Here is an 18,264-nt window from a genome sequence, read left to right on the forward strand (position 1 = left end):
GCTGTTTTATGTCTTCTTTTTTTCTAATTCTTCAACAATGGCATCTGCTTCTTAGTGCTTGCTGATCTCCTACCATTTGTTCTCAAACATTCTTAAGTGAAGCACCTCTTTTCTTCTCGTCACCTGTATTGAGTCCATCACACTAGGCTCCTGCCCTAACAACTATGTCAATTCCTTCCTCCCTAGAATTTGGCCCCCTTGAATTCCTTCCCTCCACTTTGCGAATGGTTTTCATATATCCGATATGAGTCACATCTATTCAAGAGGAACGCCAACCTCGACGGCCTCGCCAGTATCGAAGGTCTTGTAAGACAATAAGCACAGCATCCTCTTCCATCATATAAACCAGAAAAAAAATGAATAAATAATAATATATGTAAGAGTGTACGTGCAGGATACATGTGAATATACAAATAAAAATGTTGGAATAATTCATGGGATTCACGCAGAGCAGTGAGAAACCTGACAACAATATACCTTTCTCTCTTAAAATGTTCTGATAGATTCCAATGTTAATATCCAATCGTTGTTATTTTCCTTCAGCGGAGAACACCTCCCCTTTATAAGATATGCATTCATAATATACCGCAACGTCTTAAAATTCCCTTACACCTGTAAATCGTTTGTCTTATGAACACTCGTTTTCTAAATGAAACAGATGTTCTCCGATGACGTAAAACAACAGCGTTTAGATATTCATGTTCGATCCCGTCAGAAGGTATTAACAATGAATAGATACGCTAATATTAAAATAAATATTATATTAATGTCTTATCCATGGGTTTTATGTAGCGTCATACAAACACCAACGAGCGAAAATATTTGTATTATATAGCGGCAATATTTATACGTTAAGTTTAAATTTGAAATTGTTGCAGTCTTCTTGTAATGCTTGTTTGGCGCTGCAGGAAGCCTATGGGTTTTAGGCATAAATTCTTTATTTATATTAATACAGGATTTTATATTTCCACGTGCATTTTGCGTATATGCTTTAATACATGTAATAAATTACTTGATAATATGCCTTATGTTAAGTATTCAACGTGGAGGCGCAATGGCCCATTGGTTAGGGCAGCGGACTCGCGGTCGTAGGATCGCGGTTTCGATTCCCAGACCGGGCGTTGTGAGTGTTTATTGAGTGAAAACACTTAAAGCTCCGGCAGGGGATGGTGCCGAACCCTGCTGTACTCTTTCACCACAACTTTCTCTCACTCTTACTTCCTGTTTCTGTTGTGCCTGTAATTCAACGGGCCAGCCTTGTCACACTGTGTCACGCTGAATATCCCCGAGAACTACATTAAGGGTACACGTGTCTGTGGAGTGCGCAGCCACTTGCACGTTACTTTCAGGAGAAGGCTGCTCTGTTGATCGGATCAACTGGAACCCTCGTCGTCGTAACCGACCGAGTTCCAGTTTGTTATCACGATTTAGAGACCATATATAGATATATTGAAGACTATGAGTAGTATCTGTATTGGAACCTTCTCCCATTTATATATATATATATATATATAGAACCAGCTGCATAGAAAGTGAATACACAGAAAGTGAGTATAACAGTGTCATATTTTATTGTTCTCATATGCACTACAAGATTCACGCGACAATATTTTATAGCACAGCAATTCGTATTCTCAAATGTTCAGTTTGCAACCAAGCAAAATTGAGCCGATAGCCAGCGTTTCATATAAATGGTTTCCCTCACTAATCATTGTATTAGTCATAATAAATAATTTATATACGAAAATCTCGTATTTTCAGCGTGTTTTGCATCTATCTATCTATCTATCTATCTATCTATCTATCTATCAGTCTAATCTATCTATCTAGCTAGCTAGCTATCTACCTGTCTGTTTATCTGTCTATATATATATATATATATATATATATATTATATATATATATATAATATATATATCTGTCTATATATATATATATATATATATATATATATATATCTGTGTGTGTGTGTATGTATATATATATATATATATATATATATATACACATGTGCTTCTATATATATGTATGCGTATATATGTGTGTGTGTGTGTGTGTATGTATATATATATGTATGTATGTATGTAAGTATGTATGAATGTATGTATGCATGTATGTATGTATGTATGTATTCTTATGTATTCTTATAATCACATACCCATTTATTTGTATACGTGAGCTTAGTGAATGTCTTAATCGCAGCAATCATGATTTCGCCTATACATGTATATGTGTATGCCTATTTGTGTACGTGTGTATATTTTTGCATATGTGGATGTGTATATGTGTGTATGCGTACGTGTGTGCGTGCATGTGAGTGTGTGTGTGTGTATGTTGAGTGCGAGCGTGCATTCGTGCGTGCGTGTATATGTATGTGTGTTTGTGTACGTGTGTTCGTGTGTAGATAAAAATCTTCATTAACGATGTATCTGGAAGCGAATTCAGCTATTAGATTGTGATATATTAGGTTAAAAAGAAAAAAACCTTTGGATGGTGTAAACGCAAAAATCTGCCTGTGGGGAACGAACATTATGTGTATATATGTATGTGTTTGTGTGTACAATGGTATTGTGTGTGTATATATATATATATATATATATATATATATACGTGTGTGTGTGTGTGTGTGTGTGTGTGTGTGTGTGTGTGTGTGTGTGTGTGTGTGTGTAAGTATATGTGTGTGTGTATAAGTACATATGCACATAGATATACAAACATATACAAATACACACGCATATATACATACACAGGCGTATAAGATTAGCTCGTCTTGTGTTGGTGAGCAGGATTAAATTGTGTCGTTAAGCAGGATTAAGAATTTACCAATATTTTCAACTCACCGATAAGTCCAGCCTTTAAAACATGGCTGCAGAGATGGTTCCCAGATAAACCTTTCTATCTTTTAGTATAACTCATCTCTCAGGTTGCAGCCATGCTGGAATAATTGCCTGCAATTATATCGTTGGTTATATCGGCGTCTACGTCCTAGGTGGGTGAGATTTGTCCTGTACAGGATTTGAACTTCGAAAGTAAACGGATATTTTCTTATACTTAATGATATTTACAAACCGAAGTGTCCGTAGTAGTAGCACTACTATGCGAGCGTGCTCCAATTCCTATCATTTAATTATTTCATCCAACTTTCCGTTGCACAGCAATATCATAGTGAGGACATAATTCCCCAGTGAAAGTAGCAGTAGCAATGAAAAGCGAATGAACGTATGGACTACGCAGTTAGGCGTTTAATTGTAATTTCATTGGGTAAAGCAGATGATCCTTCAATCTTTCTACTTTGTATATGACGTTAATTCTTTTAGTGCAAAGTGACTAGATCATTTACTCTTTTACTCTTTTACTCTTTTACTTGTTTCAATCATTTGACTGCGGCCATGCTAGGGCATCGCCTTTAGTCGAGCAAATTGACCCCGGGACTTATTCTTTGTAAGCCTAGTACTTATTCTATCGGTCTGTTTTTGCCGAACCGCTAAGTTACGGGGTCGTAAACACACCAGCATCGGTTGTCAAGCGATGGTAGGGGGACAAACACAGACACACAAACACACATACATACATATATATATATATATACATATATATGACGGGTTTCTTCCAGTTTTCGTCTACCAAATCCACTCACAAGGCTTTGGTCGGTCCGAGGCTATAGTAGAAGACACTTGCCCAAGGTGCCACGCAATGGGACTGAACCCGGGACCATGTGGTTGGTAAGCAAGCTACTTACCACGCTTAACCACACTGTGAATTTCAAGAGCACAACCCAACTTACTTTGCGAATCTACTTTGCCTTCTCTGCTCATATTTATTATTATTATTATTATTATTATTATTATTATTATTATTATTATTATTATTATTATTATTATTATTATTATTATTATTTATTATTATTATTATTATTATTCAGTAGTTTTATTTTTATAACGTGCTTTCACTTCACTACCGAGCGCAGCTCTGTGCGCCTTGGGTATGTGCTGTGGTTTGCTGTGGTGCTCTTATGATTACTGTATTGAAAGTGTTTTGCGTAGAATGTGTGCAGTACCCAGTAGTGCACACATGATAGGAATTGTTTCTGTTTTTAGACTCCACATTCGAGTTATCTCTATTTCCAGGTCTTTGTATTTTGAAAGTTTTTCCATTTCTTTTAGAGAAACGTTGTCATCTGCTGGTATTGATACATCAATTATTATTATCATCATTATTATTATTATTATTATTATTATTATTATTATTATTATTATTATTATTATTATTATTATCATCATTACAATCTTCATATCTAAGCCGATGTTGCTCATTAAAAATGACTGCTATAGGTCATGCTTACTGTGCTTAATTTTATACACGAAACAGAAGCATGTCTTTCGATGTATTTTTTAATTATTTTTCTAGTGAGGGTGGGTAGGGGAAGGGGTGATTACAACCAAATTGTATTTGGCTCAGGGTTAGAAACATTTCTATAGATTGCTGAAAATATTTGCCATATTTATTATGTTCCATGCATACACACTCATACATACATATACACATATATATACTTACACAAATATGCATAATATGCATGTGTATATGTGTAGGTACATTACACTTAAATTCACAGGAAAGCACCATATGTATGTATGTATGTATCGGAACTTAACAGGCTTTTAGCTAGCAAACTGGCACTCAAAACGTTTGTCCGCTTTCCTTTTTGTTCCCATCCGTCCATCAATTCATCCATCCTCTCCTCTTGTAATTCCTGGAAGAGTGGTAAAGATAGAGTCCTCAGGCACTTCTTCCATAGGAAGCAAACGTCATTAGACTTTCCAGCTGGATTCTCAAATGTGACCAATGGAAACGATATATATTACCCAACCATTACACTCTTAGTCTATCTCTGGGTCTCCTATCGGTTGATTCCGTTTGAAGATCCGTCTTGCGATTGTTTCCTGCGACATTTCCATCACATATCCGTAGTGCCAGTGTTGTGACCTCCCAATATGAGAAATAGCAGCTCTACCTGGAGAGAAACATACCTTTCCCTAAAATATTGCCTAGTTAGCTTAGTAATTGCTTTGTCAGACCGAATTATAGAGTTAGTGACACCAAACACAGACGCGAAGTATCCAAACAATTTGTCCAGTGAACGAAACAGAAAAAGCAAAAGATTGTGTGTTGGTCAAAGGGTGGTCCAGCAATTGTAAGGCGGCCACAATTTTAAATCAACCGAAATATGTTTGCTATGAATAAATCAAAGATTCCTAATTAATTTGCAATTAGATATCACGTCGATAAGAAGAAATCCAAATTCTACGTTCAACGTTTAAGAAAAACAGCGGATAAGGCACGACTCTCACAAAACAAAAGACTAATAAACCGAAAAGAAAAAAAGTATGGAAGAGCGGCGGGAATGAGATTTTGTTAACAAGAGAGAATAAATGCTTGGCATTTAGTATTTATAGATTAAATCTTCCTTTAGATGATTCTTTAGATATTTTATATTAACCAATTTTTGGCAGCAACAAAGCAAATGTAAGCATGCCAAATTTTCCTACGGGTGCTGGGTTTTTAAAACGGTAACCTCCGTCCGTTACAGATTTCCTGAAGGGGATGGATATTTAACGATTGCGTGTGTGTTTATATATATATGTGTGTTCGTGTGTGTGTGTGTGTGTGTGTGTGTGTGTGTGTGTGTGTGTGCATGTATGTATATACACACACAGTGACTCAAACACACGCGCACGCACACACATACAGACATACATACGAATGAGATATGATCGGCATTTATTGCGATACACCGAAACTATCGCAGAATAACGAGAAATATAAGTAGGAGGAAAAGAATATGAAGAAGCACAACAACAAAATCAAGAAGAATAACAACAACGATAACAAGATGGTGAAGGGGACACGGTGGGAGAGGAAATGGAGAGCACAAACTACAACAAAAGCGAGACATATCTTTATGGATTTTCCGCTAAGATATAACCGGAAGTGTTCTGTGACAAATAAAAGCAAAAAACAAATAGTATGATATGATGCAAGAAGAAACATACGTATCTTAATGTGTGTATATGTGCATATATATATTTGTGCGTCTATCTGTTTATGTATGTACACATGTATAAATGTATATATGTGTGTATATATAAGTGTGTCTGTGTGTGTGTGTATGTATGCTTTCTTATGAATATACGCATAAAGAACCACAGTATAAACACAAATAGATACTTAGATACATACGTACTTTTTTTTTCTTTATGAATGTATGTGTAATGCACCTACACATATACACATAGGTATATGTATGCATATATGTGTTTATTTACATATATTGTGTATATGTATATATAAGTGTGTGAGTGTACGTATATGCAAAACAACTGCATGTATGTATGCACGGAGTATAATAAACATGGCTAATGTTTTCAACAATCTACTGAAATGTTTCTAACCTTGAGCCAAAAACAATGTCGTAGTAATGTTATATGATCAATCCTCCCCCACCTTCGCAACCAAAATAGAAAAGCATCTCAGAAGATTAAGGACAGTACGCATGACCCATGGCTGCCATTTTTAACGAGTGACATCGTTGAAGTTGATATACGGCTTGCATATGAAGGTAATTGTAGTAGAAATAATAATAATAATAATAATAATAATAATAATAATAATAATAATAATAATAATAATAATAATAATAATGATAATAATAAAAATAATAATAATAATAATAATAATAATAATAATAACAATAATAATAATAATAACAATAATAATAATAATAATAATAATAATAATAATAATAATAATAATAATAATTGGGACCTATATACACTGGAAGCTATGCCAACATTATGGAATAGCAACAGAAAAAAGATGGTATAAACACACGCCAGAAAAGGTCACAGAAAACGAGAAAGCAACCATACTCTGGGATATGCCAATACACACAGATAGAGAAATTAAGGCAAATAGACCAGATACGGTTGTCAAAGATCATGAAGGAAAAAAATGCCTTCTAATTGATGTTTCAATACCAGCAGATGACAACGTTTCTCTAAAAGAAATGGAAAAACTTTCAAAATACAAAGACCTGGAAATAGAGATAACTCGAATGTGGAATCTAAAAACAGAAACAATTCCTATCATAGTAGGTGCCTTAGGTATAATAAAAAAATATTCAGACAAATCTATAACAAAAATAGCAGGACTTACAAATATATATAACATACAGAAAATTGCACTACTGGGTACTGCACACATTCTACGCAAAACACTTTCAATACAGTAAACATAAGAGCACCACAGCAAACCACAGCACATACCCAAGGCACACAGAGCTGCGCTCGGTAGTGAAGTGAAAGCACGTTATAAAAATAAAACTACTGAATAATAATAATAATAATAATCCTTTCTACTGAAGGCACAAGGCTTGAAATTTGTGAAGAGGAGATTAGTAGATTACTGGTACTTAATTTATCGGCCCAAAAAATTGGAAGGCAAAGTTGACCTCTGCAGAATTTGAAGTTAGAACGTAGCGACGGGTGAAATACCGCTAAACATTTCGTCCAGCGTGCTCACGATTTTCCTAGCTTGCCGCATAATAATAATAATAATAATAATAATAATAATAATAATAATAATAATAATAATAATAATAATAATAACAACAGCAACAACAACAACAACAACAACAACAACAACAATAATAATAATAATAATAATAATAATGATAATAATAATAATCTTTGCTTCTTTGCAACGAGGAGCTGTTTCAGTTCCTCCATTACCACTTCAGGCCCTTTCTTTTAACGTCATACTTCCTGTTCAGTGCCCTGTAATTTTGGTCGCTGTTAAGCTTCCCTTTCTCTTTTCGACCTAACACAGAAATGTCCTTCTACCATGGATCTTTTCTTTTTCTTCACATCAACACCCACATTTTCAGCTACAACAATACTTGCTGCCTTGATCAATTCATTTGTTTCTGTGATGTTATTTTTTCTGATGTATTTCAGAATTTCATTCGCATTTTTCGTTTCTTGGTTCAATTTCCACCGATCAACCCTTTTAAGGTCGCAAATAATGTCGCTATCGTTCTCTTGTAGCCTTGCCTTTATTCTGTTGTAGATTTCCTTTTGCACATCTGTCATGCCACCATTAGTTTATTGTCTTCTTCCAGACTATCTATATCTCTCTCTCTCATCGAGCAAGCTACCACTGTTCCTTTCCTGTGGTTTATTAGAGATATCTCATCTCTGTTTTCTGCTATGAGATTACTTTTATCATTAAGAACTGTATTTTCATCGTTTCCTCTGCTGCTGTTTTCCAATACCCGTCTTTTGATAGCTTCGAGCTCTACTTCTGTGAACCAACGATTTTTTTCTTATTGCTCTAGCTTGATCAAATAATCTCTGTTCCCTGAGTTGAAACAATACTCTTTCTCTCCATTGATCATACATACGTTGTCGGTGTCCCCTAATATGAACGCCATTTTTGTCTACAAGGTTGCTCAGGTAGTAACACTCCATGACCGCAGCATTGATTTGTTTGTTCCATCTACGCCGTGTGTGGTGGTCTCTTGTTGGATAGCGACAGCCTGGAGTCGGACCAGTATATCTGAGCCTGCCGGGTGCAACACTGTCACCATCATTGGCTTCAGTTTCATTACCACCGTTATTCGCAATATTTTGTTTTTTCATAGTTACTCATATGAGGCAGCGATTATCAGGTTGCGCAGTTACCAATATTTTTATTGTGACACCATCACTAGATGTATCAGCAATCAGGACATGGGTAGACTCCACCCGCTTCCTTTCATTATTATTATTATTAACATTGATATTATTATTTTCATTTTATATTATTATTTCATTTTTCTATTTGTCATTGTTAAGATTTACTCTGACCCGACATGAGTTTTAGCTATATTATTATTATTATTATTATTATTATTGTTGTTGTTGTTGTTGTTGTTGTTGTTGTTGTTGTTATTACTATTATATAATATAGTGTTAATTGAGAAAGAAGGCAAACGATGCTGGATCATATATATAGCATGCGCAGCTGACAACAAGGTATACGATAAGGAAGAAAGAAAAGTCGATAGATATGACAGGTTAGCTTCGTAAGTTAAGCAATTGTGGTCACTGAAATAGGTAGTAGTAGTACCAGTATCTGTCGGAGCCCTGGGAACAGTGAGTAAAAATCTTCAGAAGTATGTGGAACAAATAGATGTTGCAATAAAGGTGGAGCACTTACAGAAAATAGCACTGCTTAGAAATTTTTCGTTATTTTACTGGTTGTTTATGTTGTGTGTTCAAGTCTCAGAGAAGGATACTTTTTTTCTTATATTTCTGTGGTCCGTGAATTAAGAATCTGTATTTAAGTAGAGTAAGTCGGTCATATTAGCTTCAAAAGATGAGGAAAGAAGGAGGGATGAAGACACAGAGAGTAGAAACAGATAGAGAGACAGGGAGAGAGAGATGGAGAGAGAGGGAGGAGAGAGAGTACATAGATGAGATAGCGTAGAGACAGGAGGGACAGCAGGGGAGTAGGATGAAAGGGAAAACGGATAGTGAGGAAGAGAGAGACTGGTGGATAAAAAGGGAAACATGAACGATTACATAGATACCGGCCATGACGAAGGGAAATAACCCTGAAACTCGAGTCGCCTTTATATATTTATATATTTGATCCTTTATATTGAACACTCAATATTTCATCTACATTCAATACTTTATTTCATGGTGCCATCCATTTTTATTTTATTTTATATTATATATTGTATATTATATTATATATTGTATATTCCATATTCTATATCCCACACTGGTTCTGCAGGAATATAAATAAAACATAAAAAACAGACAGTGTTGGAACTCTTTTAAACAAAATAATATATTCCTCTATACACAATCATACAAAAAAAAAACCTTTTTTGTATTTATTTTTACTTGCATATATATATATATATATATATATATATATATATATATATATATATATATATATATATATATATATATATATATAAATTTGAAGAAAGCAAACGACGAAGACAGGTGTAGGAACAACAAGCAGGTGTATTAGTTAAACGCTCGGGAAGAATGGAAAAGTGTTTTACGTTTCAAGCCTACGCTCTTCGATAGAAAGGATTAAAGGGGGAAAAAAGAGAAGATAAAAAACAAACGGAGAGAAAATAGAAGATATATATACATATATATATATATATATATATATATATATATATATATATATATATATATATATATATATATATATATATACACACATACACAGAAAGACAGACAGGTAGATAGACAGAGATTGAGAGGTAGAGAGTAAGAAACAGTGATAAGAAAAGAGAGAAAGGGAGAGAGAGTAAGAGAGAGGGAGATAGAGAGAAGAATAGGGGGTAAGAGAGAGTAAAATGAGAGGTGATATTGTGTGTGAGGAAGATAGGGTGATGGAGGAAGAAACAAACAGGTAAGAAAGATTAGATAGGTAAATAAATAAATAATTAGACACATAGATATATCGATCAATAGATGAATCGATTGATAGATAGGTTGATCAATAGATAGATAGACTGATAGACAGACGGATAGGTAAAGAGAGAGAATGGGTGTAGCAGAAAAACAGTCAACTGTTACATTTGGTGTTGATGGAATTATTGAACGAAGCAGTAGCAGCGGCAGCAACTGCAGCATTATCAGCAGCAGTGCTGTGTTGAAATAATTTCCAATTCATCAATTTAATAACACAGTGGATTGTTGTTGATTTCTAATTAAGTCGACTATAACAACAAATACAACAACAACAACAACAACAACAACAACAACAACAACAGCGACTGCAGTGATAAACGTATCACAACAACCATCAGCAATATCGGCAGCAGCAGCAGCAGAAGCAGCAGCAGCAACAGCATTATCACCATAAGAATTACCAATTACAAGAACAGCACAAATATCATCAAGACGTCTTGTTCACTATCAGCAGCACCACAACCAATGCCATCACACTCATCATCAACACCAACACCAACATCACTTCCATCAACACCATCACTACCAACATCATCATCACTAGCACCGTCGCCACCGACGCCACCACCACCACCGTCACCATCACCAACACCACTGTCATCTCCAGCACCGCCACCGCCATGATGATGACGACGACGACGATGACAACGTAGCAGATGATGATTGATGATTGATGAAAGCAATGTCGAGAACGATTCTTCTTCTTCTTCTTCTTCTTCTTCTTCTTCTTCTTCTTCTTCTTCTTCTTCTTATTATTATTATTATTATTATTATTATTATTATTATTATTATTATTATTATTATCACCGTCATCATCATCATCATCATCATCATCATCATCATCATTATTATTATTATGTTAACGATAATGTGTTTTTCTTAATATCATTTGTTTTGTGTTTGCATATTGTTGTTGTAACATCACCAGCATAAAAGCACACATACAGAAATACATCGGGTTTACGAACAGCCTGTTCAAGCTTATCACTCACAAATTCTTCCTTCAGGATTGCAGAGAGGCGCAACACCACGTCCTTGACCAGCTACATATGACGTTTAATAGAGGAGCGCACACTATCCATAATTAAATGGAGGCTCCATGAACAACTTGAACTGTACCTCAGTGAGAGCAAAGAATATAAGCTTTGCTTGGTTAAAACAGCAAAAAAAAACCCTCAAAAACTCACTTGATTCAGAGACATTTTTAAGCCCCACCAAAAAGAAAACAAATGTTTAATCAGTGTCCTCATGAGAGAAAATACGTATTTAAAACATAGAATTCCCTGTTTGCCGACGAGGGGAATGCAGCCAATTAAAGCCGGCCTGCCATAAAGACAATCGGAATCGATCTAAAGAGGATAGATAACTCAGCCCCACCCATAAGAATTACCAATTAGAAGAATAGCACAAATATCATCAAGACGTCTTCCACCAATATTAACATATCCCGGAGAGAGGTGACAATATTCGCAATGAATTTGATATGACGAAGCATACTGCTTAGCGGGTGCCACGTCGTCTGGCACCTGATCAAAAGCATAAAATCCTGATCGCATGACAGGAATATCTGACATTGTCTGAGAGAGATCCAGCTGACTTCCATGAACACTTCCTGATCCAGGATAAATGTTGCCTTCATCACTTTGAGCCAGAGGCAAAGCGGAAATCCGTATCCCCTTTCACCTACTCCAAAGAAGAGCAAGGCTGTTCCATCTGCCAGGAAGGTGACGGCCTCAGTTTATCGGTTTACAAACGCTATTGTGTTTACTATGTTCAAAAGGGCCACAACATCAATGGTGAGTACTGTGCTAACTTGCTGAGGCACTTACTAACGCCCAGGAAAACTAAGGGGTCTTGTTTCACCAGGACAATACTCCGGCTCACAAGTCTTGATTTCAATGGCTGCTGTACCCGAATGTGACTTTGGTTAATCACACTCACGATTTTCCTGATTTGGCCCCATCTGACTATCATCTGTGCCGCAACATGAAAGAACAAATGACTGGGAACCAGTTTTCGCAGTGATGATCACATCATAAATACTGTTGATGACTTTTTTCACCAACTGTATGAAATGTTTTTAACCAATGTGATCCAAGCGCTGCAGTACCAACAGAAGAGGTGTGTGGACCGCAAGGGGGAATATGTTGAAAAACAAATCTCATTTGGTCACATTCATGATTTGTATCTATCTTGTTCAGGCTATCAACTTTCCAGCCGACCTATATATATATATATATATATATATATATATATATATATATATATATATAATATATATATATATATATATATATATATATATATATATATATATATATATATATATATGTATGTATGTATGTATGTATGCATGTATGTATACACACATATATGTATATGCATATATATATACATATATGAACACATGTACAGATACGTATGTATATATGTAAAACATTTTCATCTCTGTTATTAACTGTTAACCCAGTTTGAACTATATTTCGATCTGAAAAACAAGCAGCTTTTGTTCTTAGATGCTTCCTTCACAAAAATACGTATACACACAGAAACGTATGTACGAAAATGAATAAATACACGCACACACACACACACACACACACATACACAGATATATATATACATATATATGCATACATATATATATATATATATATATATATATATATATATAGAGAGAGAGAGAGAGAGAGAGAGAGAGAGAGAGAGAGTGAGAGAGAGAGAAAGAAAGAGAGACAGGGGGAGGGAGGGTTAAGTCAATCTGTATAAATACATATAGGAGACGTATGTCTCCTACTTACAGTCATAAATATCTGTGAATGTATTATTAATTATTTATTATTCAACACTTTATCGACTTTGTTACGACTTCGTCGCTATCGTGACCAAAAATAACAGAAAATCGTAAAACCACATCTCTCATTAAAGGAAAACACTAAATAAAAATTTTAAGTAAAATTAATCAGCTAAATAATTAATTACATACTTCCAACGCAAACGCTCCCTAGCTTCCAAATATGGTTGAGTATGTAGCTTAGGCATGTGCGAAACGTGATGGGGCAGCGTGTGGAATTTTCGTTTCAATGTATTGGGTTATCGGATAATTTCGATTACTTCTTTCCACTGTTATTTGAATTAACATGAACATTATTTTTATCGCAGCGTTTTACGCGTTTTTGTTGTTGCTGTTGTTTTGTTTTCTTCTTTGTCGTATCCTTCCTCTTCAATCTTACTTATCCTGTTTTTGAAATTTGAATAAATTTTATCATTTTTTTTAGATATACGTCGATGGAGTTCCAAGTAGAAAAAAGTGACTGTTCTCGATACTTGCTTCTCTTCGCTTTCACACAAGATTTCATATCTGCCAAAGCCGTTCGAGATATTTGCGCTGCGAACGGTAAAAGCGCCATGACTGAAAGAACCTGCACAGAACTGATTCCCACGCTTCAAGCATAAGAAATTTAACCTCACAGTCTCTCCTTGTTCCAGCCAACTCGTTCATTTCAATGAGAATCGATTTAACGAGCTTATTCACGAGAATGCGTGCCAATCCACTAAAGAATTCGCTCAGCAGATGGAATGCTCTCATCACTATCGTTTCCCATTACATTCAGTCGATGGGTAAGGTCCAAAAATTTGGTGCAACTGAGCCACAGATTCTGAACAAAAGAGACAAACTACAACGCTTTTCTGTTGCCACTAGTTTGCTCAAGCATCCACCGTTCTACTCTACTCAACGTATTCTCCCCACAAAGCTCATTTAGATTATAACCGTTTTAGTCTCTGCCCAAAACTCCGCGAAGAATTTCACTCAACATCGACGTAAAACTGAAAAAGTGGCTCGATGAATTCTCTGAGTCAAGACCCAATGATTTATACCGCCAGGCCATTGATAGTCTAGTGGAATATTGGTAAGAAGTCGAAAACAATGAAGGAACATATGTTACTGACTGATGTATTAAAACTGTCGAAGAAAAATAACGGTCAAGATGAAAGTGAAATCTAAATGAATTTATCTACCAACCTAATAAGCATTCCTTTCGGGTAACAAAGTTCTGTTTCTCGAGTCTATGACAGGAGAGAGAGAGAGAGAGAGAGAGAGAGAGAGAGAGAGAGAGAGAGAGAGAGAGAGTGAGAGAGAGAGGGAGAAAGAGATGGAGAAACTTGCGAAATCAAGTCTGATCGATTTCGATCCCAGCTGGGAGCTATTTCCAACTTTTTCTCGCCATTAACTTTTTCGTTTTATATATATGAATATATATATATCTTCTCCATCCTATTCAGACATATTTCGTGCTGTCTGTGAGTGAAATGAAACAGTAAAATCGTGAATAAATAAATAGATATGTAAATAAATAAATAAATAAAGGAATACGGAGGCTGGGAGGGAAGGAGGGGTAGACAAACATTCTCATAAGTCAATAAGTTTGATCGGAGGTCTGGTGATTGGAGTGGATCTATATGTATGAGTTGGAGTTTGTGTGTGTTGGTGTGTTAGAAACTATATAATATATTGTCCCGATAATGGAACTGGGACTCTGTGTGTGTACACACACACACAAACATATATATATATATATATATATATATATATATATATATATATATATATATGTATGTATGTATGTATGTATTTATATAAGTATATATATATACGTACATATACATATAAATATGTATATATATATGTGTATATATATATACATATATATATACATAATACATATATATATATATATGTATATATATATATATATATATATATATATATATATATATATATATATATATATATATATATATATACATATCAATATGTATATATATATGTATGTATAAATACACACATACACATATATGTGTTTGTGCTTACAAAGACAGATGTATATAGATATAATATATTTCTGCATAAATGCGAAAAACAAATTATTTCGTTTATTTGTTACATAAAACTTACAACCACACTCACACGCACATATAGACACACATACACACACACACATATACATACATATATATATATATACATAAATATATATATATATGCATACATGCACATGCACAAGCATTAGTATATGTGTGTATATGTGGGGTGCATGTGCATTTGCATATATATATATATGTATATATATATACATGCATATATATATATTCATGTATACTTGTATATCTGTATATGCATATATGTGGATGCATGGATGCGTGTAAGTATGTAAGAGAGAAGCTTTGTATGTGCGTATATATGTATGTGTGGTGGGGTGTATTAAAAGTATATAAACAGACGACAAGACTTTCTCGATTGATTGGTGAGAATCGTTTAAGAGCGTGCTTTATCGTTAGAGTGCTGAAGAGAAAGTCTCTATGTGTGAGTAAGAGGCTGTCCGTTGATATATTGTGCGTCCATGTGTGTGTGAGGGTATGTGCGTGTGCGAGCGAGCTATGTATCTCTTTGTGTCTGCGTCTTTGCCTGTGGCTGTGAGTATCCGCGCGAAGAAATACATAGACGCGGGAGCGCACGCTCATTGATTTGGTTCGATTGATTTTTTAAAAGATATAAATTTATATTAGCAAGTTTCGAACGTTACAAGAAAGTATATTTGTGTGTGTGTATTTACACACACACACACACACACACACACACACACACACACACACACGCGCGCGCGCGCGCGCACACACACACATGTATATATATATATCCATATATATACATACACCCCCACACACATATAGATACATTATATATATATACATATATAATAGGTATATACATATGTAAGTATATAGAGGTGTGTGTATATATATATATATATATATATATATATATATATATATATATATACATATATATATATATATCTACACACATACATAAGCCCAAGTAAATGTTACAGATACGTGCATACACACATTCACATCCACGTATGCATACACACACATGCACACACACAGAGAAGCTTATACATGCACGCTAGCATAAAATAAACATACAACCGTAGTGTACACACAACAGAAAAGCAATTAATATAGAAATGAACGCACATGTATAATTTATATATGTATATATATATATATATATATATATATATATATATATATATATATATAAGGGCGAAGACATAACGCAAAAAGGCGCACACATGTTATAGATAGATAGATAGATAGATAGATAGATAGATAGATAGATAGATAGTGATATAGTTATACAAAGAGACGGAGAGAAATGCCATTTAGTAAGAAGGGGTAAAATCACATGTAAAAATAGAAAAGGAATTTGTTAAGTCACAATAAGTAAATGATAATCATAATAATAATAATAATAATAATAATAATAATAATAATAATAATAATAATGATGATAATAATAATAATAATAATAGTAATAATAATAATGATAATAATAATAATAATAATGATAATAATAATAATAATAATAATAATAATGATAATAATAATAATAATAATAATAATAATAATAATAATAATAATAATAATAATAACAATAATAATGACAACAACAGCAACAACAACAGTACCAACAGGAGCAACAACAATAACAACCATAATAACTGTTATTGTTGTGTTGCAGTTATCATTACTATTATTATTACCGCTGTATTTGTCAAATAAATGAGGGAAAAGCAGTAGGAGACGGATGAGGAAAAGTAAAAGGTGATGGAAAGAATAATCTAAAAAAGAGAAAAGGGAGGAAGGTAGATGATGATGATGATGATGATGATGACGTTGATGATGATGATGATGATGTTGATGATGAAGAAGAAGAAGAAGAAGAAGAAGAAGAAGAAGAAGAAGAAGAAGAAGAAGAAGAAGAAGAAGAAGAAAGAGTAGGAGGAGGAGAAGGAGGAGGAGGAGGAGGAGGAGGAGGAGGAGGAGGCCAGCAACAGCAGCAACATGGTATAGGATGAAAAGGAGCTGGAGGAAGTGAGGGAGGAGGAGAAACAGCAGGAGTAAAGCGGGCAACTAAGGGCGGAGGTGAAGAAAATGGATGTGACTCAAGAAAAGGAGACGGAAGGGGAGCAAAAGGAGGAAGAGGGGGAAGGGGAAGAAGAAGATTGGGAGGAAGCTGTAGGGGAAGAAGCAGAAGTGGAGGTGCAGAAGGGGAGTAGGCAGTGGATAGAAGGAGTAGTAGTAGTAATGACGATGATGATGACGAAGAAGAAGAAAGCAGGAGGAGGAAGTGGAGGAGGAGGAAAATATATATTTAAATGTGAGTGAAAAAAACGAATATGTATTGGCGAGGTTATTGATTGATGGTAAAATGTGCACTGGTGTAATCGATTCCAATCGAAAAGTTGCACATTTTGCTTGCTTGTTATTGTTGTTGTTAATTTATGGTAATGGGGTTGAAGGGGGTGTTATGTTTAGTTTTATATATAAGAGTACGTATGCATGCGTGTATGTATAAACATACATACATTTATCAGTCTATACATAGATATACATATACATACATATATGTACATATATGTGTGTGTGTATGTACTTTGTATATTTATATATATATATATATATATATATATATATATATGCTTATATATATTCATATACATGTATATATATATATATATGTGCATATACATCGACACACACACATGCATAAACAAGTGTGTATGTATAAAATTACACCTGTACGTATATGCATACATATATACGTATGTAAGCATGTATGTATGTATGCACAATTGTATATATATAT

The sequence above is a fragment of the Octopus bimaculoides genome, chromosome 12, assembly GCF_046866305.1.
Source record: "Octopus bimaculoides isolate indiv1 chromosome 12, ASM4686630v1, whole genome shotgun sequence".
Lineage (NCBI taxonomy): Eukaryota > Metazoa > Mollusca > Cephalopoda > Octopoda > Octopodidae > Octopus > Octopus bimaculoides.